Here is a 25170-nt window from a genome sequence, read left to right as displayed (position 1 = left end):
AGAAATCCAACCATCAGCTGCTGCATGAGAAAAGGACAGATGACTGCTGCCTTAGAGACATTGCTGCTCTGAAGAAGGGATCTGTCCTTCTTCCCTCCTGGACTTTTATTTGGAGGGGAGAAGAGATCTGATCCATTGTAAATACTTATATCATGGTAGAGATAGTTGAGATCGTGTGTATAATGTATTATAGTAGTTATTTATGTGTACAGTCTTGTAATATAACCCTTTCCCCCCACTTTGAGTCTCGTGTGTTTGTCTGGAAAAAGATCATCTCTCACTGGGTTGAGATGTGGGAGGGGGCTAGGACTAGGGAATTGGATTTTGGAGATCTCACACCATGACAAGGTCAAAAACGTGCAAAGGGCTTAAATGTCTCATTTGCTATCTCCTATCACTGAAAAAAAAAAAAGGTATGTGTATATCTAGTAGTATATACAATGTTTAGGCTCCTATGCTCCCAATACAGCAGAATACTTCCCCCCCCGAGATGTTAAAAAAAAAAAATTGAAATAAATGGAACATGTTTTAATATTGCCTGTTGGTTATATATTGTCAAGCAAAAAGTTAGTTAATAATTAATTAATTGGTATTACAGTCCTGGTAATTTACTAAAATGTCCTTTTTCCCAAAATCACTTACTTTGAAGGAAGATGATACTCTGATACTCTGATCATTGCTAGTTGTAGGTAACAGAAGACAAATATACACTTTTCAAAAACAAATGTGTGAGGACCCTCAGAGATATACACACTTAAGCACAAGGTGAGGTGAAAATTACTAAAAAATTACAAAAGTTTTTGTACAGATATTCATCCAAAAAAGCCCTATATAAGAGGAGTTCTTCTTGGCTAACAGAGCTGTTTATTTCTGTGAAACTGGCAGAGCCCCAAATACAGGAACATTTATGGTTCTGAAGTCACACAGTTCATATTCCTAACTAGTTTGAACTCTAGTCTTGCACACTGAATATATTGCTTTAATCAAGGCACATTCCTTTTCTTAAATGTCCAGTGAATCTAATCAATTAAAGAAACTTTTGGTCATGTACATTTCAATAATTTGGTCTTCTTTTGGACTCTTTTCTAGCAACTTTGCCTTTCACCTTCCCGCCTGCCTCAAAAAAAAAAAAATTAGATAATAGTTTAATAATTTCTATCTATGCAGGCAGAGCTGGAAATGGAGGCCTTTCTTTGTACTGTGGTATTTATCACTAATGTTGCTTTCATATTTTAACTAAGAGGTACAAACTTCAGAGCCTTTGGAACAAGCTTCAGCTAGGATAGAGGGGAGATGCAGATTTGCTGTAGTTTATTTCTTTCCCCTAATGAAAGCTACTGTCTGTTTCTGTCCCTGTCAGCTACTGCAACCAAAGAATTGTTTCAGTTTTTCCTCTTTTCAGGTATTTGAGGCTCTGACTTCCCACACTAACAGAAAACTGTCTTTTTCTCTCAGAGAGTCATATGAATTTGACATATATCACTTTTAATGAAATTTTTCTAGGGATTTCGTCACATAATTAAACTTTTTATATAATTCTACCTTTTCTTTGCTGTATGTTTCTGCAACAATCCACACAATCTGGAATTGCTCCCTGATTTTTGACCTAGGAGCTTAGCTTTGAGCACAACTTTACATACAGTAACCTTGTTTTGATTTAAGAAAATCCACACGGGAGCCATAGAACTGCACACAGGTCTTCAGGATAACAGGAGAACCTTGGGATGCACACAAGGTTCCCCATCTGGGCACTGCTGTTCTGCATCATTCTGGATATGAACACTTTTTCAAGGAATAGTTAGCTACTCATTTTTTTCTCTTCAGTGAAAAGAATCCAAAATAATGAAATGAAAATTATGATTTTATTTGTCTGTCAGTTGTTGCTTGGAAACATTCAGATTTCATATTTGTTTTTGTTTCTTTGTCTTTGACAGATCAAAGCATCCTCTGATAGATTGTGATGTACATCTGCTGAGATCAGGGGACTTACGCCAGCTTTTAAATGGTGAGGATTATCCCAAATCACTACGGTTTTCTTTACTGGCTTTGGAGTTTTGTGAACTTCAGAGCATTAAAGCATGACACTTGAACACTATTTACTCAGGAAACTGTACTGGTTATAATCTCCAGAAGTGCTTCAATGAAAAAGTATTAATTTTAGGTATTGTGACCTCATGGTGTGACAGTGTAAGGGAGCAAGTGGCTTTTTTTGGCTCTCCTACTTCATCATTCTACATGACTAAAGGTTTCATAACCAAGATATCAAGATTTTACTGAGAAACTACTTTTTTTATTAATGATTTGGTTATTTTTATACTACTGCCATACTGACAGATGTGTCTGTAGAGTTGTGGTGGGGAAAAAAAGTGGTTTTTCCCCATGGAGTTAAAAAAAATGGTAACCCCCGAAGGCGTGGTGTCTCTCTTGGTGTTGACCCAATCAGCACTCCTGCAAAATTTAAACATATCACACAAACCAGAAAAGAAGGATGATGTGGTAGTAGTTGAAGAGGAGAGTGGCCATGTTCTGAAGCCACGAGGAGAAGGGGTAGGAGCTCCGCTGGGGAGCCATGGCCCCCCAGCCCCAGCTGGGGGGCTGCAGAGACTCGGAAACAGTGTTAAACTGGACTGAGTTCTGTAGTTGGGAATTGGGGGAAGTTTCTCCACTGTGAGCAGCAGCAGGAGTGGCGGTAGAGGCCATGGCAGAAGGCCAAAAGAGATAAGAGGGAAGTAGCAAAGACAACATGCAGCAATGCAGAGAGATATCCTGCAAGGAGAGAGAGAGAGACAGCACTGGGAACAGAGTAGAGAAAGCTCAACAAAGACAGTTTTGGGGGTAACAACTGAATCAAAAATCCCCCAAAACCCCTTTTGAGACACCTCGTAGAGAGGAGGGGTGGTGACCTCCCACTTGAGGGGAGTCTTGGAATGCAGCAGTACCAGAGAGATAAGCTGAGATGCTCAGAGACGTCCCGAAGCTGGACCAGGACGGCCAGAAGGAATGTGGGGGAAGTGACCTTGTGTGTCCCCCCCCGCTGCTGCTGCCAAGCCTGAGACAGAGCACAGGAGCTCTGGTAGAATTCTTGAGGCAAAGACTTTCAACTGAAAAGTGTCCGAGACATTCTGACTCAAGGGACCTTGAATCCCCTGAGGAAAGGGACCGTCACGAAGACCCCTGCACTTCATGATATGACGTGGTGAGGCGAACCTTTGTCCCGGTTACCGTAGTCCATGGGCGAGACCTTCGCTTGGAGTCAAAGGGCCGAGAGGGGTGAAAGGAGACCTCCCTTGTGTATAATGGAAAGAGATCCAGCTACGGCTGCTTCATGGAAGAAGAGAGGCTGCTGCCCTGAATGTGGAAAAGATCTTTTCCTTCTTCCCTTCTGGACTTTTATTGGAGGGAGAAGAGATTTGATCCAATGTAAATACTGATTTATCATAGGAGAGATAGTTAAGATTATGTATATGATGTATTATAATATTTATTTGTGTAGTGATTGTAATATAATTCCCTTCCCCCCATATTGAGTCTTGTGTTTTGTCTGGAAAACCCATCTCACACTGGGGTGAGTTGTGGGAGGGAGGTTTGGACTCGGGAATTGGATTTTTAGGGGCCTCAAACCACCACAAGGATATGTAAAATATCAGGACTATCTGCTCAATTCTTCAATTAAAAATACCAAAAAATAAGAAAATACCACAGTTTACAAAGGCATTTGGGACCTGATGGATTTTCTTTCTGCTGACTGTGTTCATCCCATGATATCAGAGGTATGTTTGAAGAAATCTACCCAGCTGATTTCCAGAGAAGGCAAAAATTATAATTTTAATTCAATAAAGCACAGCAGTATAACCACATAGATTCGCATATAAATTTATAATAGGATTCTGAAATTAAATTCTTCACTGTGGGTTATAGTTCTGGAGACATAGCAAAAGTTGAGTAAGGATGGGCATACGTATTTTAGGTGTGTTACTAACCTTACAAGTTTGATCCAAGACCTGCAATAGTGAGTCCCCTTGTCTCAGAAATGTGTTTTCAAGTCAGTTTGTTTCAGCTGAGTGTGGTTGACCTTGTGAATACTCATACAATGTACCAACCATCTTCCATGGAACAACAATATCATTGAAATGAGGCACATTTATAACAACTTTTAATTTCATAAAAGTAAATATAGCAATTTCTTTTGAAAATAAATAAAAGCTAGTACTGACAGCATTGCTACAGTCTAGGAGACAAAGACACAGAAGTAACTAGACACTTATCTGCAAAATCATGGTTTTTCATTTACATTTATAGAGTTGAAAGCAGCTATATTTTCAAAAACTCTTTCTTTATTGCAAGAGCCTTTACTACGGAAAGCTTGTGGGTGGTCTGGACTTCCAACATGGCATGTGCAGTGCTTGTGGGATTCCAGAGAGTGAGGCCAGGCTTATTTCAAATCCTTGTAATGTGTGAACAAAACTATTTATTTTATCTTGAGGAAACTCCATTACAATAAAACAGAAAGCCCAGACACAGAATTTTTCTCTTTCAGAACTCTAGTGCAAAAATAAGTGGCCAGTCATTAGAGCTCGCCTTAAATATGTCTTCAGAACAATTAAGGAAATGTTAAAGCATTTCTCAGTCCTTATAATGTTTCATCTGACTTCGGCTTGCTTTGTGTATGGGGTTTTTTTAAAGAAATCAATTAGCAATTTTATCAATATGAATGCTGCTTCAAAAAATTGCTTTCTTATTCAATGAAGCCTGCACATGGTGTGCCATGGGCAACACTTCTTTTGCAATAATCTTATTTCTTAAGCAAAGGCCAGAGTAAATAGACACACTGATTGACATTTATGAAGAGAATAACCTTCTACACTGTTATTTCCTACTGACCTCTCCCCTTCGGTTTAAATGAACAGTTCAGTGTTAGGTTGGCTGAATTACGCAATCTCACCCCTGCTGTTGATAGAGTTTAATGGAAATGTAGCTACTTTGTTTTATGATCTACGGTATTGATACGGCTTGAAGCTGGCTCCCTGCCAAGTCTCCAAACCTTACCACCAGAAGTCCTGTCCCCCCCCCCCAAAACCTCAGGGAGAAGAGAGAGAAAAACAACCAACTAAGAAAACCTGAAACAAGAGAGAGACAGCTAAAGTGATATATATAAAGATATTTACACTTATGTTACAGTTGAAATATATACAATTTAAAATACACACAATTTCACAAGGGAAAGGGAAGGGGGAAGGGAAAGGGAACAAAACCAAAATAAAATATATATATATATATCCCAATCAGTAGCCCAAGATCTAGTAACTAAGAGTTAGCAAAGAAATATCCCACCACTCTCCTTGGGACAACTGAGAGTCGCTCCGGGACGATCACCAGCAACCTCCCCCTCCCAAGGTCGACAAGGCCTTACCAGGCCTCGCTCCCCAACACGGCAGACTCAACAGCAGGGAACCTGCACCTCCAAGCCGCCGGAAGGAAAAAGAGAGCGAAGGCCTCTCCTCCTTTCTTCTTATAGCCTGGCTTACGTAAAAATCGTAGGGAATACTGGGTAAATCTGGACCCTTCCTTGGTTACAAACTGGTCACCAAGGAAGGCCTAGCCCAAACCACCACAGGTATAAAGTTCACAAAGAGACAGACTGTGTTACTATTCTGTCACTCTGCCATCCCTCCCCCCAAAAAAAGCCCACTACTAGAAATTGTGGTTTAATAGTTATTGTTTTCTTTCCTAAAACTGTAATTATATCTGTGGTGTGAAGGAAAGTTCAAGTAACAGAAGACTGACTGACTATAACCTGTAAAAAGGCAGTATTTCACAAATTTAGAATAAGACCTTGCAGCTAAGTGCAGCACTTCTCTTAGAGCAATTACAAACTGAAGAGTAGGGTTGGCCTCCTGGGCTCCACGTATTACATGGGGAAAAAGATATATGTCCTAAAAAATCTATAGTGAAATAGTCACCTGAAACACTTGCATACTGAACAAGAAGGTCTCTAAATTTAACCTATAGGAAACATAAGGAAAGGAGGAAAGAAAGACGTTTGGACCTTTCAGTTCTCCAAGATTTATCTTCTGGAATAAGGGTGAAAGATCCTGTGGTGGGGGAAAAAACAGTTTCCCCCTGAAGTTATAAAATGGTAAACCCCCAGGGGGTGGTTACCCTTGGGATAGAACCAATGAGCTCCTGCAAAATATAAACATATCACCCAGACCGGAAAAGAAGGGTAGTTGTTGTTGTAGTTGTAGTTGTTGTTGGAGGAGTAGCCATGTTGTAGAGCCACGAGGAGAAGGGGCAGGAGCCCCGCTGGGGGGCTACAGGGACTTGGAACAGTGTAAGACTGGGCTAAGTATCTGTAGCTGAGAAGCTGGGGGAAGTTTCTCCACTGTAAACAGCAGGAGCAGCGACAGAAGCAGCAGCGTAGGGAGGGCAGAGAGCCAAGAGATAAGAGAAAAGCAGCAGAGACAGCATGCAGCCAAGGAAGACACAGAGTTTTCTGAGAGAGAGAGAGCCAGCAGCAGAGAGAGAACTAAGCTCTACAGAGAGAGAGAGAGAGTTTGGGTAAGAACTGAAAACAAACCCCCCCCCAAACTCCTTGGAGACCCCTCCTAGAAAGGAGGGGTGGAGTGCAGCAGCACTGCAGAGAGGAGCTGAGAAGCTCAAGGCGTCCTGGAAAGCTGGACTGGGACTGCCAGACAGAATGTGGAGGGGGTGACCTTGGCCCCCCCTCGCCGCTGCTGCCAAGCTAAGCTAGCAGCTTGAGATCAGAGCACAGAAGCTCTGACAGAACTCTTGAGGCAAAGGCTTTCAACTGAAAGCTGCCTGAGATGTTCTGACTAAGGGGTGAATCCCCTGAGGAAGGGACCTTCATGGGGGTCTTACACTCCATGATATGACGTGGTGAAGCGAGTTTTGTCCCTGCTATGCAGCCCATGGAAGAGAAGACCCTTGCTTGGAGTCGAAGGGCCGAGAGGGGCTTGGATACCTCCCTTGTGTGTACTGGCAGAGATCCAGCTACAACTGCTGCATGAAAGAAGAGAGCCTGCTGCCCTAGAGACACTGCTGCTCTGAAAGTGGAAAGAATCTCTTCCTTCTTCCCTCCTGGACTTTTAGTTGGAGAGAGAAGAGATTTGATCCATTGTAAATACTGTTTTATCATGGTAGAGATAGTTATGTATTATAATATTCATTTGTACAGAGTACAGTCATTGCAATATAACCCTTTCCCCCCATTTTGAGTTTTGTGTGGTGTCTGGAAAACCCATCTCACACTGGGTTGAGATGTGGGAGGGGGGCTTGAACTCGGAAATTGGATTTTAGGGCTCTCAAACCACGACAGGCCCATATTTACACTTAAGGATACGGAGATTAGTGTCTTCTCAAACGGATGGGAGTGGGTTTTCTTTTTCTTTCTTTCTTTTCTTTAATTAATGGATCACAATACAACTTTCTATCAAACATATACATGGTATGGGTTGGTACAATCAATGTAAAACAACTTTCAAAGAGACCTCCTACTGGAGATTATTATTACAGCATCACTTGAGCACAGAGAAGCTTAAGTCATACGATACTTCGATCAGAAGACAGACACTGATGCTGGCCGAATGTTCTACTGAAAGTCTACTTAACAATCAGCTCCTAATTGCAAGAAAAATAGCATAGTAGCAGTCCTCATCCACAGGCATTCTTCTTTCTCCCCTTTACTTGCTTCCATAAGATCCAAAAGATTGGCTTAAGCACATGCATCTCTTCCAGTGATCAACTTTCACATTCTACTAACTTTGCACTCAGTGTTATTGTTCTTTCTCTGTCTTCTCTACTGTTTTCTGGGGGGTCTGAGCAAGTATCACTGTACTTTCTACATCCAGAGCAGTCCAGAAGCACCTCACAGAATCACAAAATATGCTGACTTGGAAGGGAAACCACAAGGACCATCGATTCCAGCTCCTGGCCCTGCACAGGACCATCTCAAAGAGTCACACCACATGCCCAAGAGTATTGTCCAACCGCTTCTTGAACTCTTGTGAGGTTTGATGTGATGACCACTTCCCTGGGGAGCCTCTTCCAGTGCCTGACCATCTCCTGGGTGAAAAACCTTTTCCTAACATCCAACCTAAATCTCCTCTGACACACCTTCAGGCCAGTTCCTCGGGTGCTGTCACTGGCCATCACAGAGCAGAGATCAGTGCCTGCCCCTCCTCTTCCACTCATGAGAAACTTGTAACTACAATGAGGTCTCCTCTCAGTCTCTTCTTCTCCAGGCTGAACAGACCAAGTGCCCCCTCAGCCGCTCCTCACACAGCTTCCCCTCGAGGCCCTTCACCATCTTCATTGCTCTCCTTTGGACAGTCTCTAATGGCTTAATATCTTTCTTATATTGTGGTTCCCCAAACTGCACACAATATTCAGGCTGAGGCCATCCCAATGCAGAGCAGAACAGGACAATCCCCTCCCTCAGCTGGTTGCCAACGCTTTGCCTGATGCCCCCCAGGACATAGTCGGCCCTCCTGGCTGCCAGGACGCTGCTGAATCATATTCAGCTTGTCATCAACCAGAACTCCCAGGTCCCTGTCTGTGGCATTGGTTTCCAGTATCTCATTTCCCACTCTGTACGTACATACAGGGTTGCCCCATCCCAAGTGTGAAATATGGCACCTTCCCCTGTTGAACTTCATAAGGCTCGTGATTGCCCATCTCTCTAATTTGTTGAGGACTCTCTGCAGGACGTCCCTGCCTTTGAGGGAGTCAACAGCTCCTCCCAGTTTTATATCATCTGCAAACTTGTTTAGTATCCCTTCTAGTCCTGCGCTCAATTCATTTATGAAGATGTTGAAGAGCACAGGGCCCCAGATGGATCTCTGCAAAACCCCACTGGTGACAGGTCACCAGTCTGATGTCACCCCAACCCGTGAACCAATTGCTCACCCACCACATGATGTGTTTATCCAGCTGTGGGCTGGACATTTTGTCCAGAAGAAACCTAATATGTTGATAGAAACACTATACAATCTGCAAAAGAGGATTGACTTGGCTCCCTCTAGGTTTCTCCTCAAACAGTTTATTACATGGAAGCGATTTAATAAGACTGCAATAAGTATTTTTCACAAACCTTTGAAAAAAAGACAAAGCTACAAGAATTGCTGTTACTTGTTCTGTTGGCTCAGGCAATTATAGCCTGTCATCAGCAATCTACCTACACTTGCACAACTCCTGCTTGAACTTTACAACCGTAATAAGTAGCTGCTATGATGGAAGTCTTTAAAGCTTTCCTGCATGAGACTTACTGGAGATGTGTTTTTGTTCGAATGCAAGAAAATACCATTTTGACTTAGTACAAGCATTTATACTAACATCTGCTCTGAGCACACAGAATATTTACACATAAAAGCACTGCTGGAACATTCTGACATAGGCATTGTTCATTCACTTTTAGGAATTTGCAACAAATACCAAAGGTAATTCAAGTAATTTGAGTAATGCAGTATTTCAAATTGTAGCTGGCTCTAGCAATCCTATGCTCTGCCTGATCTTCTCTTAAGGTGGGAGGGACTTTGTTCATTGAATTCCTGCCTTGGGTTTCGGGGACTTGGGAGGTCTAGGAAGAGAGACTGCCACTGAAAAAGGAGGCAAAAAAAATTAATACCTCAACCTTCACCCAGGAGGTCCTCACTCAGCCATGCTGCTATCCTGCCTTCCTTGCCTCATGTCTTAGTAATTGGAACCCAATGCACTTCAGTTTCAAGAAAAACATCAGCTGTCACCTCTTGTCCTGCTCCTGTATCCCTGAGGGCAATTTCCACTAATTCCATGAACAACTGAACATTTACTCTCTTAAAATTCAGGATCTTATTGCCTGATAGTTCAATAAAAGTGCACTAGTATCATGAGTTTGGCAGATTATCAATTTAGTTATATACCCAAAATTGGTTGTCTAGTCTGAGAAAAATGAAGATTTCATCAGATTCCATGGAACATGGTAGAAAATAGGGTGAAAATATGCTTTATCTTCTTTACACTGCTTTTACAGAGCTCAGTTAGTTAGTATTTAAATATGCAGTAAGAAACCTAAAGTATTGAGTAAATATTAAGTAGATGCATTTAATTTCTTTCACTGTCTCTCTTACCAGTGTTGGACCTTCATTTTATTTCATTAATTTTGAACAGATGATTGATTTTACAGAGTAAAGCAATGCAAGAGTTGGCACCCATCCTGCATCCCACCACTTCTTGATGTAGCACACACAGTCTTGGTCATGTTATGTATTTGTGCCTGAATGATCTCCCTCAATGTTTATTCTGCGGCTACAGTCTTGTTCAGAATATTAAATTTTGTAATATTTTGCACTGCCTGTGTCTAATAATTATCTGTGTAAGGAACTCACCATGAGTTATCCTATGACAAATTGAACTACATGGATTTTCAAAAGTTGTGGATGCTTGACTCAATCTATAAAGAAGTGTTTTAAACCTCGCAAAACGCTGACAAGCTTATCCTAGATAAATCATGGCTAAATGTTGCCAGTTTTTCAAGGGTTTTTTTTCAGTGATTGTTTCCCACACTTTAAAACATAAATCCACTTATTTATATAAAGCTGCCACAGCAGGATTTTCTCTGGCTTCAAGAATTACCTCTCTGTTCATATGATTCTGAATGCAGTTACCTTTAAAAAACAATGTTAGCATAGAATAAATGGATTCTAAAAGTTAAACAATTGCTATTTGTTCAGTAGACTTTGATGGCAGATTTTACCTCGTTCTAGGCAAGCAATCAGTTATATATATAGTTAATTAGAAACATACAAGCAAAGGACAATTTGACATCACAACTCTTCTGTTATTATCTTCTTTCATCTCCTGTCTATGGCTATTCTTCTTTCAAGGTTTTGTAACAAATGACCTGATTTCCCTTCTTTTCAATGTGCCTGTGGTTAGTTTTCTGAAATCTGGGAATATTTTTAGCTTATCTTGAAACTGAGTAGTGGAAGTACATCCTAAATGTTTATGGTGTAGCAGCAGCACAACCCTCCAACAAGCAGAAAGGACTACTGACAGAGTTTCTCAAAACATTTCCGTTCACTGTTACCTCTCTTTCAGTAAACAAATATTTTTGCACCAGGAAGGATTAACCTTTTGGAGTGATGTATCTCACTAGAGACCATATCTGCAGCTTAGCCATCAAGTCTTTCAGCAAAACATGTCAGAACTTAGCAGTGAGCTGGGATCTACTCTTAATCACTGCTTAATACAATCAAGTATAAACAATTAATGCCAATTCACTGTTTTCCTACACCAAATTCTTAGGAGACAATTTAAAGATGGAATCTAAAGTCTAGTTCAGATCTACTTAACATTGCAAGTCTTTTGTTATTACCATAGACATCTGACAATTTTTTCCCAAAAAACAAACAAACTAACAAACAAAAGGTAAGTACAGGAAAAATCCGAACCTTTTGGGTAGACCTGTGTAGATATTCCAGAGGAAAAAGGGCAAGAGTAAGGTTATTTAAAGGAACAAAAAGCCTGGATTACCTGCATTGCAGCACCAATGATCCCTCATATATCTATTGAGCTATGTCAGATTTCCCTTACACTTCAAAGGGTAGTGTATATATATGTAGGATAGGAGCACACAAACAGAGGAGACAGAAACAACAGCAAACATTTTCTGTTCTGAAACTATTAGAAACCATTCTCAGTGGTTTGTAAAATATAGCAACACTCTAGGCAACACGGTATAATGGATAATTCATCTTCAAAACATTTATATGATTTATTATTTTATTCATTAAGTATTGACCTAGCAGAGCTAGAGATGAACCTCTTTCATTCATGGGAAAGGCATTATACAAACAGCAGCAGCCCAAAAAGCTTACCTCATCTGCAGTCTACAGAGATCATTTATTGCACACAAAAGTTGGAGTTTTGCTAAGGATGCTAGCTGAGGTAACTAGATTTGTGGCATATTTCCGTTCACCTGAATAAAATTAAGCCTCCAAAATAAAGGTATTTGTTTTGCAGTACTTTTGCATTATACCAAGTTATATAAAGTACATTAACTATAGCTGTGTTACATATCTTTATAATATATATATGCATCTCACTGGGACTCTTTTTTAAAATTGAAATTTATCTTAGTGGCTGTTGGAAAAAATTCTGGGAAATACCGATGAATAAAATTGCAGCCTGAAGGAGATTGTGGGCTGATTTCTATCCTCAAAAGAGCTCTTCAAAGGCTTTCATCTTTTCTGTTGCCAGCATGCTGCTTCATTTGCAAAGCAAAATCTCCATGCAGCTCTCTAGTGTATGATGCAGTCCGTGCTTTTATATATGCAAGAGAATAAAGAGAAGGCTTGTATTTTGTTTTTCCTAAAAAAAAAAAAATAAGGTAAAGGGAAATAAGTATCTGCGGCAAAAATAGAGTAAACTGTGCTGAAAGCAAAGAGCTCAATGCCTGGAATCAATTTAGCTGCCTAAAATACTTAATCAAGATATAGGATACTGACCTTTATGATTTAATATTTATTACAGTTGCTTGCCAGTAACAATATTACTGTGTTATGGAAGTATAAGCAAGAGGCCAGCAGGACTCAAAAAGTTTTTGCACACATTGAAACAATACTTTCTCACATATCCATAAATGGCAGGCAGTGATTGTCTACATGGCTCAGGTATGGATAATGAAAAATTTCAAGATATGTTTGCTAAAATGCAAGAGCTCAGGACATTAATTTAAGTTTATTCCTGCATACAAGGAAACTCAGGTAGTTTATCACAAGATTGCAACCACAGACCAAACATATCCTTTTATAAAATTTTCATGTCAAAGGTCTAAAATTAGTTACTTTAGCATGTAACTAATTTCCAAATGCTTCAAGTCTTTTCTGAATTGTGACCTAATGCAGAAGTGTGTAGATTTACGGAAAGGATTTGCAAGCTAAAGAAAATCCTACAGTTTTACTTCCCACAAAAGGCTATAATAAGTGGGTTTTTTAAAATGAAAAATGCAACATTCAGAATACTTTGTTTTCAATCAGAAAGTCATTAAAGTAGAAGTAGCTAGTCTTGCAAGATGAGAAATAATTTTTCAACTCATTGAAATCTGTCTTACAGGAAGTCTAGTACTTTTCAGGATCTGGTGTTTTCTTTGTTTATTTTTGTGCCCTTCACACTAGGAGGTTACAACAGAACTCAAAAAATAAAGTTTAAAAGTTATTTTATTTTTCTATATTAGAAAATGTCACATTTAAAGAAAAGGACTCTGTAAGTCTAGTTTCAGCTTTCAGAAGGAGGCAAAAATTAAACATCACATTTTAATGTATTCATTTTTATTGCCTTTATGAAGGAATACAAAAACAGCACTCAAAATAATGAAAGTAATATAAGCAAATTGAGGAAATTTCAGTAGAATTATATAGGGAGCCATAAAACATGGTAGATTGCCTTATGTTAACCATAATGAAAAACAGAAGATTTGACAGATTCTACTCAAATTAATGACTTTGATACAAAGGTATCAAAGGTACAAAAGGCTGACATTTTAATAAATTTTCTATAATTTTGAAGGAAAGACTTTCAAAATTCAGAAAGGAAACCTTAAAGTATATCCTTTTAGTAGGTCTCAAGTTCGATCTCTTTCCTAATTTCTTCTCAGAGAGTTGATGATATAACCTTTCCATGCTTTTCTCTCTTTTCTTTTTTCCCCCAAGTACTTTGATTCCTTTTATTACTACCTGTAAACCAGATGTTCTACACTTAGAAAAAGGACTGGATTTGTAAGGTCCTAACATCCTCATAATACATCTTAATATATCAGAAAATATTCTAACTCAGGGAACATTCACATGCTAAGGACTATTTTGAGCTCCTCCAAATTCTTGTCCATACTTCCCCTTTGCAAAGATTGCTTTGAGAATCTAAATTAATCTCCACCAATTAAAGAATTTGCATAAGAGCAGCTAGCATGGGAAACACTTCTAGAGGAGGATGTAGCCCCCTGAGGGTGAGAGACTGTAAAACTGCACCTTTCTGTGTGCACACCACCTTCTGTATGCCACAAAGAACAAAAGGGGGGGGAGGCAGGCCTTTAGCATGTTCCTCCCTCGGCAACAGATGTGTACATCAGAGTGTCATTTCACAAAAGCACCACAGAATGTCTTTGCTCACGGTAAGGTCTGAAATTCTTAGGCCAGGCCTCTGCAATCACAGTGTTCTTTTCCATGAGCCAGATCAATTATATAAGGGAAGTCTGGCACAAAATTAGGTGAGTGCTTGGTATGACGAAGAGCTCAACAAAGAAATGCTGGCAGGACTCTGCAAATCAGCTGGAGCCAGTAAGTCAACATTTCTGTTCAAAGAGCTTAATATTTCCTGCCATCAAAGAATGAAAGCATCTTTGTGACACATTAATCACTAATTGCCTATATCCCCCCAAAAAAGGCAAATTTTCACCTTCTGAAGGAAAAGGACTGGGCAGCCAAGACAAACCAAAAATCCACTGATGTGCTTTAATTTGAGAAATATTAATAGGCTTTAAAAGAATGTTGCATCTTCCATTTTGTGCAAATAAGTAAAATGCTTTATCTTGGTAGACATCTAGCCTTTGTAGAAATACTAAAACACCCATCACAGACCCAACTACCCAGATTTATTTTAATAAAGAAGTTGCTAGATCTACCTATAAAACAAGGTATTACTTTAATCTGAAGGTGGCAGAATTATGCCTTATCATTTATATTTTTATATTTTGAAGAAGTGTTAAGACAGCCCTCTTGCCAAAGGAATGTTTCATTACAATGCCGTTTTTAATGCTTAAAAACAATACAGATTTGGGTCCTCATTCTTCCACCTGACCTATGCAGATGAGTCTCTCGGGAAGGTCTCCCACACAAACCTGTTCAGCTAGAGATGCTGAGCAGTGTTTCCATCTGCGGTGGGTATGGAACACAGCTCATCGTAAGACATGCCCAAGCTTCAGCTTGCTATTTTATGTTATGAATTCCACTAAAACACCACCTCATTCAAGTGCACTGGAGCTCCCCAAGCTTCCAAACGCAAACGTGTTCCTTACCGGGAACTGCTTGTGCCACTCTCAGTACAGGATCGGAGTCTGCGGATCCTGGATCCTAGGATCCCTCACTCCGGCTTCCCGCTGCCTTGGGTCGCTCCCGCCCCGCACAGAGGGGTCTGCACAGCCCTCCCATCATTTCGCTGACCGCAGCCGGAGGGGTACGACCGCTCCTCCGGGAGCGACGGCACAGGGAACCACCTAGTCCCGCCCGAGGGCAGAGAGACAGGGCACGGCGAGGGTTGCTCCCTACCCGCCGGGCTTGCACCGCTCGGACCTCCCAGGTGGACCCCGAGACCCTTTCCCTGGGGACCGCGAGACCCTTTCCCTGGGGACCCCGAGACTTTTCTCTGCCCATCCCGACCCCTCTCTCCGCTGTCCCCGCGCCCCTCAACGCGCTGTGCGGGCACAGCGCCCCCCAGCGGCCCTGCCGAGCCCTGCGCGCGGCCGACGTGAGCGGCGCCGCGTCCCCCGCGCGGGCGGGGCGGGGCGGGGCGCGGGCGCGGGGCGGTCCTGGGGCGGGGCAGGAAGGGGGGTCGCGGACACGGTGCCCGCAGCCCGTGCCCGTGTCGGTGCCGTCGTCGCGGGGGCAGGTCGGCTGGGACTCGGCGGCGTGGCGCGGCTTCCTCCCGTGAGTTCCACCTGCGCCGCGTTCACGCAGGGGCTGCGGGAGGAGAAGGAGGGGGTACTTTGAGTTGCAGCGATCCGCCCGGGCCCCGCGGCGGTGCCGCTGCCGGTGTCGCCCCGGCCCGGGCACACGTGCGGCTCCGCCCGCGCTGCCCGAGGCGCGGCTGCTCCCGCGGGAGCCCCTGGGAGAATTCCTGGGCACCGCCGGCGCCGCGGCCGTGCGGCTGCCGGGACCGGCGCTGTCCCGGCGGGCTGCGAGGCTGCGGCGGCTGTGGCGGCGCTGCGGGAGGGGGAGCCCCGGCCCGCCCGGCCTGGCCTCGGGTGCGCCGGAGCGCGGCACCCGGGGGCACCCCCGCTCCTCTCGCCGGGCTTTGTGTCCCGAGCGAGGGACGGACGTTCCCGAGACGCCGGAGCTCGGCGCGCTCCGCTTCCTCCCGCCCAAGTTTCCCGCGGTGCCTTCCCGGGGCGGGTGCCCGCTCGGGGGTCCGGCTGAAAGGGCATCCCGGCGGTGGGGAGATGGCTGAAGGCGGGGCAGGCAGAGCCCCTCCGGACTTTGTCGCTGTCTCGCTTGCGCTGTCATTCCTTCACCTCTGGGTGTCCGGCCATGGGAAGCGATCAAGTGTTGACATTCTGTTAGTTTCGACTTCAGCTGCTCCGGGTTGCGGTGGTGTGTTCCCAACAGTCCTTGGGAGTGGCTTTTTTTGTTTGTCTATTTATTTTTCAAGCCTTCGCTCCTCATTTTTTTCCTTTAAAACTCATTTATTAGATCTGATGCATTAGTTTCAAAATATATACATTTTGTGTATCATTCTCTTATAAATTTGATTTGCGCACTCTTTGACCGTACCAGATAAGTATCTGCTTGCCTGAGCGCGGCTGTGCGGTGGGAATTGGTGCGTGAAGGGGTGCGTCCCAAAGCCCCTTTGGAGCGGTGAAGCCACTGTTGGTTCTTGGATTGACTCGAGGAACACAAACACGGGGGTGCAGCACTGACACGTTGGTGGCTTTTACCATAGACTGTTTTCAGGCTGCCTGCTGTAGGCTTGCAGATACGTGTTCTTACAGCTCGGAATAGAAAAAAAAAAAAGAGGAATCAGTGGCATTAATCAGAATTTTTAAGCTACTTATTAATGGAAGAGTGTTTGGTGTGGAAATGGAAGTCTTCTTACAAGATGACAGGCATTTTTAATATCTCAGGTCTCTTGATGATATATCACTTGATATGAATAAGGCCTTTTGTTTCCTTTTTTCATTTGGGATACTCTTCCTCTGTCTTTACAGGTGTTTCCACATTAAAAACATCAGTAATGTAATCTAACTTCCAGAAAATCACAGTTCAATCTCAAAATTTTAACTGAACCTGATTTTTTAAATTACTTACGTATTAGACTCCTGTTTATATTTCTGTTTTTTTGCTGCAGATCTGAAATCCCTAGTGTGTCTTGTACTGTAGATCTGAAATCAGGAGCTAGTTTTTAGGAATAACTTTTCTGAAGACTAATGTATGTTTGTCGACTAGTGCATGCAGAAAAAATGGAAAGGGGGTTCAATTTAATCCTTACGTACTTAGCTAGTTTGTTTGATACGGTGATCCCCACCTCTGCTACAGATGAAAATGGCAGATGTAGGAGGTAAGAGCCAGCAAGTAGCCAAAAGCAGATGCAGAACACACAGCCCTTCCCTTGACAAATGGAGGCAGAGGCTTGCACAGGTGTGTGTGCAGGCAAGCTCCAAGTAATCTCAAGAGATCTGATCCAAAATCCAAACCCACCATTTTATTGCTTTATCTGCTTCCTTGTCAAATGAGAGAACTTCAGGGCTGCCGAGTGTCACATAAACCAAGATACGATTGAATCTGTTGTTGTGGAAGTTATTTCCCTGCATGTGACTGATACCACAAAATGTTCAGTTAGAGAGGATGTTTCGTCTTGATTCCTTACATGGGAATACAAGGGAACTGTGGTGTAAAATGCATGCATATTGAAAACAAATTTATTCTTAGCGTATTGCTTCCATTTTACATGTCATGGTTCAAAGGGAGCGAAGAGATTGGGATTTGTTCTGAAGTTCTCATTTTACAGATTGACAAAAGTATCCATGTTACATGATCCAAAACAATGGTGTGTACAATGAAATGAAGATTATTTAAAGGAATTTTTTAACTTGCCAGGTTTCCATTTAGCGCTTAATTAGGTCTGCTATTGCTTGTCATATTCGAGATGAATAAATCTGCTGGGATGCTCATAATAGTATTATCCAAACTCACAGCTATTAGTACAAACAAAGATTTGAAAAGTATCACAAACGAAGCCAAACAAGTTAGTTTATACTTTAAAACAATTTATAACGGTTAGGATTAAATACTTCACGGAGTAGGTTATACCATGTCTGCCATATTCTGTGTGGTACCAGTCAAGTATACCATATTAGTTATCTTGTGTTTTGAGAACAATATCTGGTGCTAGCTGATGTGAGCAAACTGTTGCCAGAATGGTTTACCAATCTGGTCTAGAATGACAGTCTGTATAGTCAAAGTATTGTGAATAATTTTTAAAAAGATCTCTACTTAAGGCATCACAGCTCAGTCTAATGTTAAAGTGGCAGAAAGAAACATTGGATGTTCTCTAACTAGTGACCCCAGTTCTGTTTTCATCATGCTACGTGATCGATCTTTGGATCCATCAAATAAATACAGTATGTTTTTTCAAGGCACAACTAAGTATTTTCTGACTTCATAAAACTAGTTTGGAAGGAGGTGGAACCATTGAGACATGCAATATTTGTAGGTTAGTGCATGATAGCTTGCTTTCATCTCTGCTTGATACTGCTCTTTTTTGTCCTTTTTTCCTCTCCCTTTTTCTCCTTCTCTCCCTTCTCTCTTTTTAATCTCTCTCCTCCCATTCTTTTTTCTCTTTTTCCCTTTCTCCTTTTCTCTCTTTTCTTCCCCCTCTTTTTCACCTCTCCTCCCCACTTTTTCCCCTTCCCCCTTCTTTTTCTCCCCCTCTCCTTTTCTTTTTCCTCCTTTGTAAGGCAGTCAGAACATATAAAACTGAAACACTTAGGTTTGCTGAAAGACAGGGAGGATTTACAACATACTCCTTAATGAATAACCCCCTTCATTTCTCTCTGATAAGTGAAGGACTCTTTTTAATGTCCTGTCAATCTTACCTGTACTCAAATTCAGTTTTTCCAATTGGCCAAGACAAGGAGGACAGGGTATTATTTATATACTGCTCAAGGGTGTTGAATCAACTAAAACCATTTTGAAATAATGATTCAACATGTTCCTGCAAAAAGATGAAAAAACTTTTCTTGAAAAATATTTTGATTCAATATATCCTAATTTCTATAGGTTACTTTATAATTTGTGTCTAAAAATATTTCAATGAGATTTTGTAAATTTGCTATTAAAAGTATGTGGGAATGAAAGTGTGGAGGGCTTTGTGTGTTAAGATTATGTTAAAATTCTGGAAGCATAAAATAAAATCAAGTAACATTTTGAGGTATAATTTGGGACCGTGTGAGCAAAGAACAAGTACTGACAAAAGCAGTGTAGTATGAATGGGAAGCAAAGTTCACGGTTAGTGCTGTTTTCTGAAACTTACTGTTTTTCAGGTATGCATCTAAAATATTTGAGTTTATTGTTGTTGAGAGACATAAGTTGCATAGAGACTCCTTCTTTGTGAGAATGTGAATGGAATTTAACAGTAACCTCTAAAAGGATACATGTAGATTGTGTGTGAAGAGATGCCAAAAGAGAGCAAGCATTTCTGATTTATTTAGTAGGCTGAGGTCAGGCAGCGTGTTTCTAAGGAAGACACCAGTCATTAGTCGGAAGAACTCTGTTGTAACAGCACTTCAAGCCCCGTGAGCACTTAACCATGCTTTTTACATCAAGGGATTTTCTTGCTTTCCCTCCGCCCTTCAACATATTGTTGTTATTGAAAATACTCAGTGAAACCAACTGTTTTATGCATTTTGCTGAAACTGAAAGGCAATAAATGATAACCTAGGCTGTTCGTGCTGCAGTGGTGAAGTTTTTAAGTTCTGTGCAACAGATGTCACTTGGCAAATGCTCTGGTTTAAGATACCAAGGTTCTGCAACAGCCAAACAGGATGTGTAACCAGATGAAATGAAGGAGTTTAAAATGCAGCTGCTCTCAATGAATCATTGAATAGACGGAAACATGACTTCTGTTTTGAACAAAATAATTTTCATTAACTTGTATTTATAATCTCTAGATTTCTTTCATTCTTTCATACTCATGCTTTTGCATCCTGCATTTATGAGGACCAGAACAGATGGATCTCATCAGTCTGATTACTTGCAGTGACAAGGGGAGAAAGGGTTGCTGGCTGTCCAGTTCTCACCATGTCTTTTGGGTTATTCTTGACTGGTAATGATGTTTCATGGTCTTTGCTGCATTTATCTTCCATTTTGACAAACAATGCTGAAGGTGATGTTGAATGATATCATGTTTCCTGATTCATGTGTGTGGTACAGTCTCATACTCCACCACTGCCTGGCAGTTCCATTCTGTTACCAATATTCTTTCTTGGATTTTATGACTCCAGATGATCTCCTTAGTACTGTTCTAGTGTTTTAATCCATGCTGTTGTACATCCATGGTCCTGGTGTACTGATACAATATTTACTGTATAAATCTCTGCAGAAGAAGGGTATCTCAAAAGTTTATCTGTTGTAAAATCATTTATCTCTGTCATAGTCCCCAGTGTGTAGGGTTAATCAAGGCTTACATTAGTTAACAAAAAAAGAAGTTTGCTTCTTACACTAGCTTTGGATGTTGCAAGTGGCCTACTTGTTTTCAGAATCTCCTGTCTTCATACTTGTACAAAAAAGAGATTATTAGTCTTCCATACTTGGGAACAAAAAGAGATGATGAGGAAATGTTTACACAGAACTTAAGGTCTGGGAAACCTTTCTTTTTGTTTGGGTTTTTTTTGTTATTGTTTTTTTAGGCACAGGGCTAGATTAACCCTAGAGGACCACTATAAAACTACAGAAGATTTGTTTTGCTTTTGTCCCTTCCACTCGCACATATATATTTTTTTTATTATCTGTATGTTTACTTTCTGTTGCAGGCCTGTAAGTAATGTCCTTCAATCCATATGATAAAGTAATTCCTCATCTTAAAAATTATGATCCACAACATAAACCTTCTGACTTGTTTCAAAAATGGCAGTCTAATTTCCAACCTGAATTATTCACAGCCTTCATAGACTCATTTTTTCTTGTTTAGTATCAGTCAGTAGCTTAATTCATGGTTCTTTTCCTGTATATACTTCTATTGATTTGAAGAGAACGGTCATGTTTAATTTTAGACTTATGTTATTGGGCTGAACAGTCCAGGTTGTCTTTCTTTCATTACATACTGGGAAAATTAGGAGCTTGTTGGGTTCACCTTGGAGAAGAGAAGACTGAGTGCGACCCCATTGCAGACTACAGCTTCCTCAAGGAAGGCAGTGAAGGGGATGGTGCTGATCTCCTCTCTCTGGGAACCAGTGATAGGACATGGGGAAGGGGAGTGAAGCTGCATCAGGGGAAGTTCAGATATGCAAATACTAAGGCTATATTTATGAAACACAGTTAATGAAATTATCACTTAACTCTTTTTTCAATGCTATTTGCAGTAGTCTTTGTTTAACCATTCATACTGAGGTTTGGGGGTTTTTTTCTCATCTTCTGATCCAGTTTCCTCATGTTTAATAATCTCCCATGTTATAGTATGGATGAAAAAATACTGAATTCTCCCCACCCCTGACCAGCTTTATTGCATTCTCTTCTGTCTGTTTCATCAAGGAAAGATGGTATAATTTGCCAAGATAATGTAAGTAAATTCATATTTCATTTATTCTACCACTCTGTTTTTCATTTCTCTCTATTTCTCATTATTCTTTGCTTCAAAATCTATTCCATTTCCCTTTGTCTTTGATTCAGTTTTATTAAACCACCTCCAGTGAAACAAATTAATTAATTCATTGTTACATAGATGTTAAGTAGCAGTAGGACCAAAGTACATTTCTAAACTACAGGATGATGGTCAGCCTTGTACACTTAGAAGGCTGATGCTTCCCACAGTAAGTTTCTGAGGTCTACAGCCTATAACATTGACAAGTTATTAAATATTGGTGGTGAAGGCTTCCATATCAAGGTTGAGATGTTGCTTTGCTGTGAAGAGAATAAGAGGACTGCAAGTTGAGATCAGAAAAGAGCATAAGGAGAAGTAGCTGAACTGATGCGGAGAGGAGTGGAGTTGAAGGTCAGTCTGCTGAAGCAAGCAAGTGTGCAGAGAAATGTGGTGTCTGTGGATGCTGTTGGGACCATGACTTGGTAGGGATGTGCAACCAGGAGAGGGAGAAATTCTGTGAACTCTTGGGGATGGGCTCACAAGGAGGAACACTAGAACAGGAAACCATTGACTAAAAAAAACTGAAATGAAAGACTGTGACACTGAAGATCAGGCTAATGTGAAGTGAGGTAAAAGAGAGAAGGAGACAGGAAAGACAAGAGTGAAATGGGTCAAACAACTAACCTGCGTTGCAGTAATTTCTTACTTCTGATGTCTTTAACAGATGTTTAAAGGATTACATTAAAAATTATTGAGAATAGTCGCGTGCTTTGTTCTACGAGGTTCATTAACGTGCATTCATAATCCAACATAGTTGTGCTTACCTTCTTCATAGTCATCTTTTCAGGAAGCCATAGCTTTTTCTTTTACAAGCAGATACAGAATCATTTATGAATCTTCGCTGTACCCCTTCCCAGTTGAGTTAACTCTGTGTGAAACTGCACCTTTACACCTGTTCATGTACTGAAGGTGGTTATAGTCTGTGTTTTATCAATAACAACAACAGTGCTTATTGCTTGGGGACTCTTCTGGAGTGGTAGTGATTATTTTGCTTTACAAGTCAGCTTCCTTTAATAGAGTTCTCCTGAACCTCGTTCATCTGCCCTAAAGTAGGAGTGAAGAAAAGAAACTTGAAAGCTGATCAAGTCAGCCTTGCCTGTTTAGAGCAGTCCATTAAAGAGGGGGTGAAAAAAAAGCTATTGTTCATTTTAAATCTCTGCTATATTGCAGACTTCTATGCTATATTCTTTAGTTTTCCATGGATTATTTGTATTCAGAGTGGTTAAATTCAGTTGATTTTAATTCCTTTTGCAAGCATGTTTTACCCTGACCTCAAATTAAGGAGCCAGATTTTATGGTACTAAGAATCCCAATCTCATTATGGAACAGATTAAGGATTTATGGTGGATTTTAAAGCATCCTTTTTATCCTGACTTAAAGTACTTTTTGCTTTCTGCTTGTTTACTGAAGTTTTTATTGAAGCAGTGTTAATGTATTTTGATCACAATTTTGAGTACATTAATTTAGAGTAGTCCTTTCAGAAGAACTTTCTGTGGTACCTAATTTGAGAGAACCTAGCTATTCTTATAGAAGCTATTCCTATATAACAAAGCTTTTGTTACATATGACACCATAAGTGTCATATGTAACAAAAGCTTTGTTATATAGGATTTTAATTTATACTGCAAATCTGTTTTCCATCTAGTTGCCTCCCAGCCTGTACCAGTGCATGGGATTGCCCCTTCCAGATGCAGAACTTTGTGCTTCCCTTGGCTGAACTGTTGAGGTCCCTCTGGATGGCAGCATGACCCTCTGGTGTATTGGACACTCCTACTTTGGTGTCATCTGCAAACTTGCTGAGAATGGACTCTGCCCTGCCATCCAGGTCATTGGTGAAGGTGTTGATCAGGACTGGAGCCAGTATGGACTCCTGGGATACACCTTTAGTGTCTGGCCTCCAGTTGAAGTTGTGCCGCTGATCAGTACAGCTCTTTGAGCCTGGAAGGTCAGCCAGTCCACCTAACTGTTTTTCTAGATTGTATTTCATCAGTTTATCTGTGAGAATGTTATGAGTGACTGTGTAAAATGCACATGTTGGGTGATTAAGTCTATTTAGTTAAAATAATCATTCTCAAAACCGGTGTGTTAAATGGCTCTTGTGGAGATTCATAGGGAAGAAGAAAGCTTAGTTTATCTGTGGGTTCAGAGTCTACCTGCTGCAATGTGGTAAAGGTCCAACTCTAGAAATGGCTTGAGGCTCTTTTTGCTGACAGCTTTGCAGGCCTGAAAATGTCTTTCTTTATGATGTGATCTCAAAAGCTAAAGTGGGCTTAAGTTATTATTTAATAACACGAAGTAAGATGTAGTGATTTATGTGAAATTACCTTATAATTCCCATGAGAAATTGCCCTTATAATTTACTCACACAGGACAATTATCCTTCATATCTTCCCTAGGTCACAAGTTTCACAACTTGGTAGTGGCAGTGAGTTATTGTGGTCTTTCTTTTGTGGAATGGAATGGATCTTCATAACTGTCATGCCAAAGATGTTTTAACATTGCAGTTTGCATGAAAGAAAGAGAGTTACTCTTACTGATGAGAGCAATCTGTATTTCTCTGTAAGATGTCAGTAGCACATAGCAAGGGCAAGATAAAGCAATCCCTGCAAGGGTTATTAAAGCATGGTGATCTTCTCCCACGCACCTGTTTTCAAGACTCGCTTTCCTGTTGTCCTTGGATGTTGACCAGCACTAAATGTGGCCTTTTAGTTCTCACCTGAGTGTCCATCGTGCCCAGAAGTGCGCTGGGCAAGTGTGACTTGGAGCATCACTGTCACCTGCGGGTCACTGCAGGTTAGTGTTCCTGGGAGAGTGCACTCATCTGCTTTCTGCTGAATGGATGGAAAGCATAACTTTTTGCAAAATATATGTTGCAGAACATATTAAGGAGTGTTGGCTGTGTCCTGAAATCAGGAATGTAGTTTCCAGCACCTGGGCCGGTATCTTGGCAGGGATCACTGTAAACAGGATTGTCCTTCCAGTACCAGGGTACACACCTCTTTTCAGTTTCAGTCAGGAACCTGATGCATGTTGTTGTTTTGGTGGTAGCCTAACAATAGTTTGTAAGTGCTGTAACCTTGGACTCACACCCTGCTATTCAGATTTACTATGCTCATGCCAGCACCGTTGGCCAATTCCATCAAAGGGCAGGTGGGTAGAAGAATTCACAATTGTTTTTTGGTAAGGCATTAGTACGCTCTGCTAAACTGGCTCCACAAGGTTGATGGGGATGTATGATAAACTCATGTTACCTGGTTTTCACCAGCCCACAACTGCACCATTTCGCCTGGAAATGACAACCATTATTTGATTTAACATAAGTGTGAATACCTAACCATATGCTTAAAAAGTGAAGGCCTTTCTTAGTGACCTTCTGGCTGGAAATGGAAGTAGGCAATACAGTCAGGTAGTTGTACATGTATCTGCCATCACCAGTATTTATTGGAAACCCTGGCCCTTTGGAAGAGGTCCAGTGTAATGTCTGTCAGGTGTGGCCTGCGGCCACTCAGTGCTCTATTTTTCCCCAGGGCTGTTGCAGCAGATTTCTTG

At 41.2% G+C, this 25170-nt stretch overlaps 1 protein-coding gene across 16 annotated transcripts in view; it reads left to right on the top strand.

Annotated features, from left to right (window-relative positions):
* Positions 1–15573: 15573 nt before the first annotated feature.
* PAM (peptidylglycine alpha-amidating monooxygenase) overlaps positions 15574–25170 on the top strand; it is a 123278-nt gene continuing 113681 nt past the window's right edge. For 13 of the 16 annotated variants that reach the window (XM_032675225.1, XM_032675224.1, XM_032675223.1 and 10 more), the window contains exon 1: positions 15588–15695. The gene's annotated coding sequence lies outside the window, so the exon portion shown is untranslated. Of the gene's footprint in view, positions 15696–25170 lie in introns of all 16 variants that reach the window. The other 3 variants (XM_032675213.1, XM_032675222.1, XM_032675220.1) reach the window with 3 other exon arrangements.

This window comes from Chiroxiphia lanceolata, chromosome Z (genome assembly GCF_009829145.1).
Source record: "Chiroxiphia lanceolata isolate bChiLan1 chromosome Z, bChiLan1.pri, whole genome shotgun sequence".
Lineage (NCBI taxonomy): Eukaryota > Metazoa > Chordata > Aves > Passeriformes > Pipridae > Chiroxiphia > Chiroxiphia lanceolata.
The sequence above is the reverse complement of the archived record's forward strand: the minus strand, read 5'-3'. Positions and strand labels throughout refer to the sequence as shown.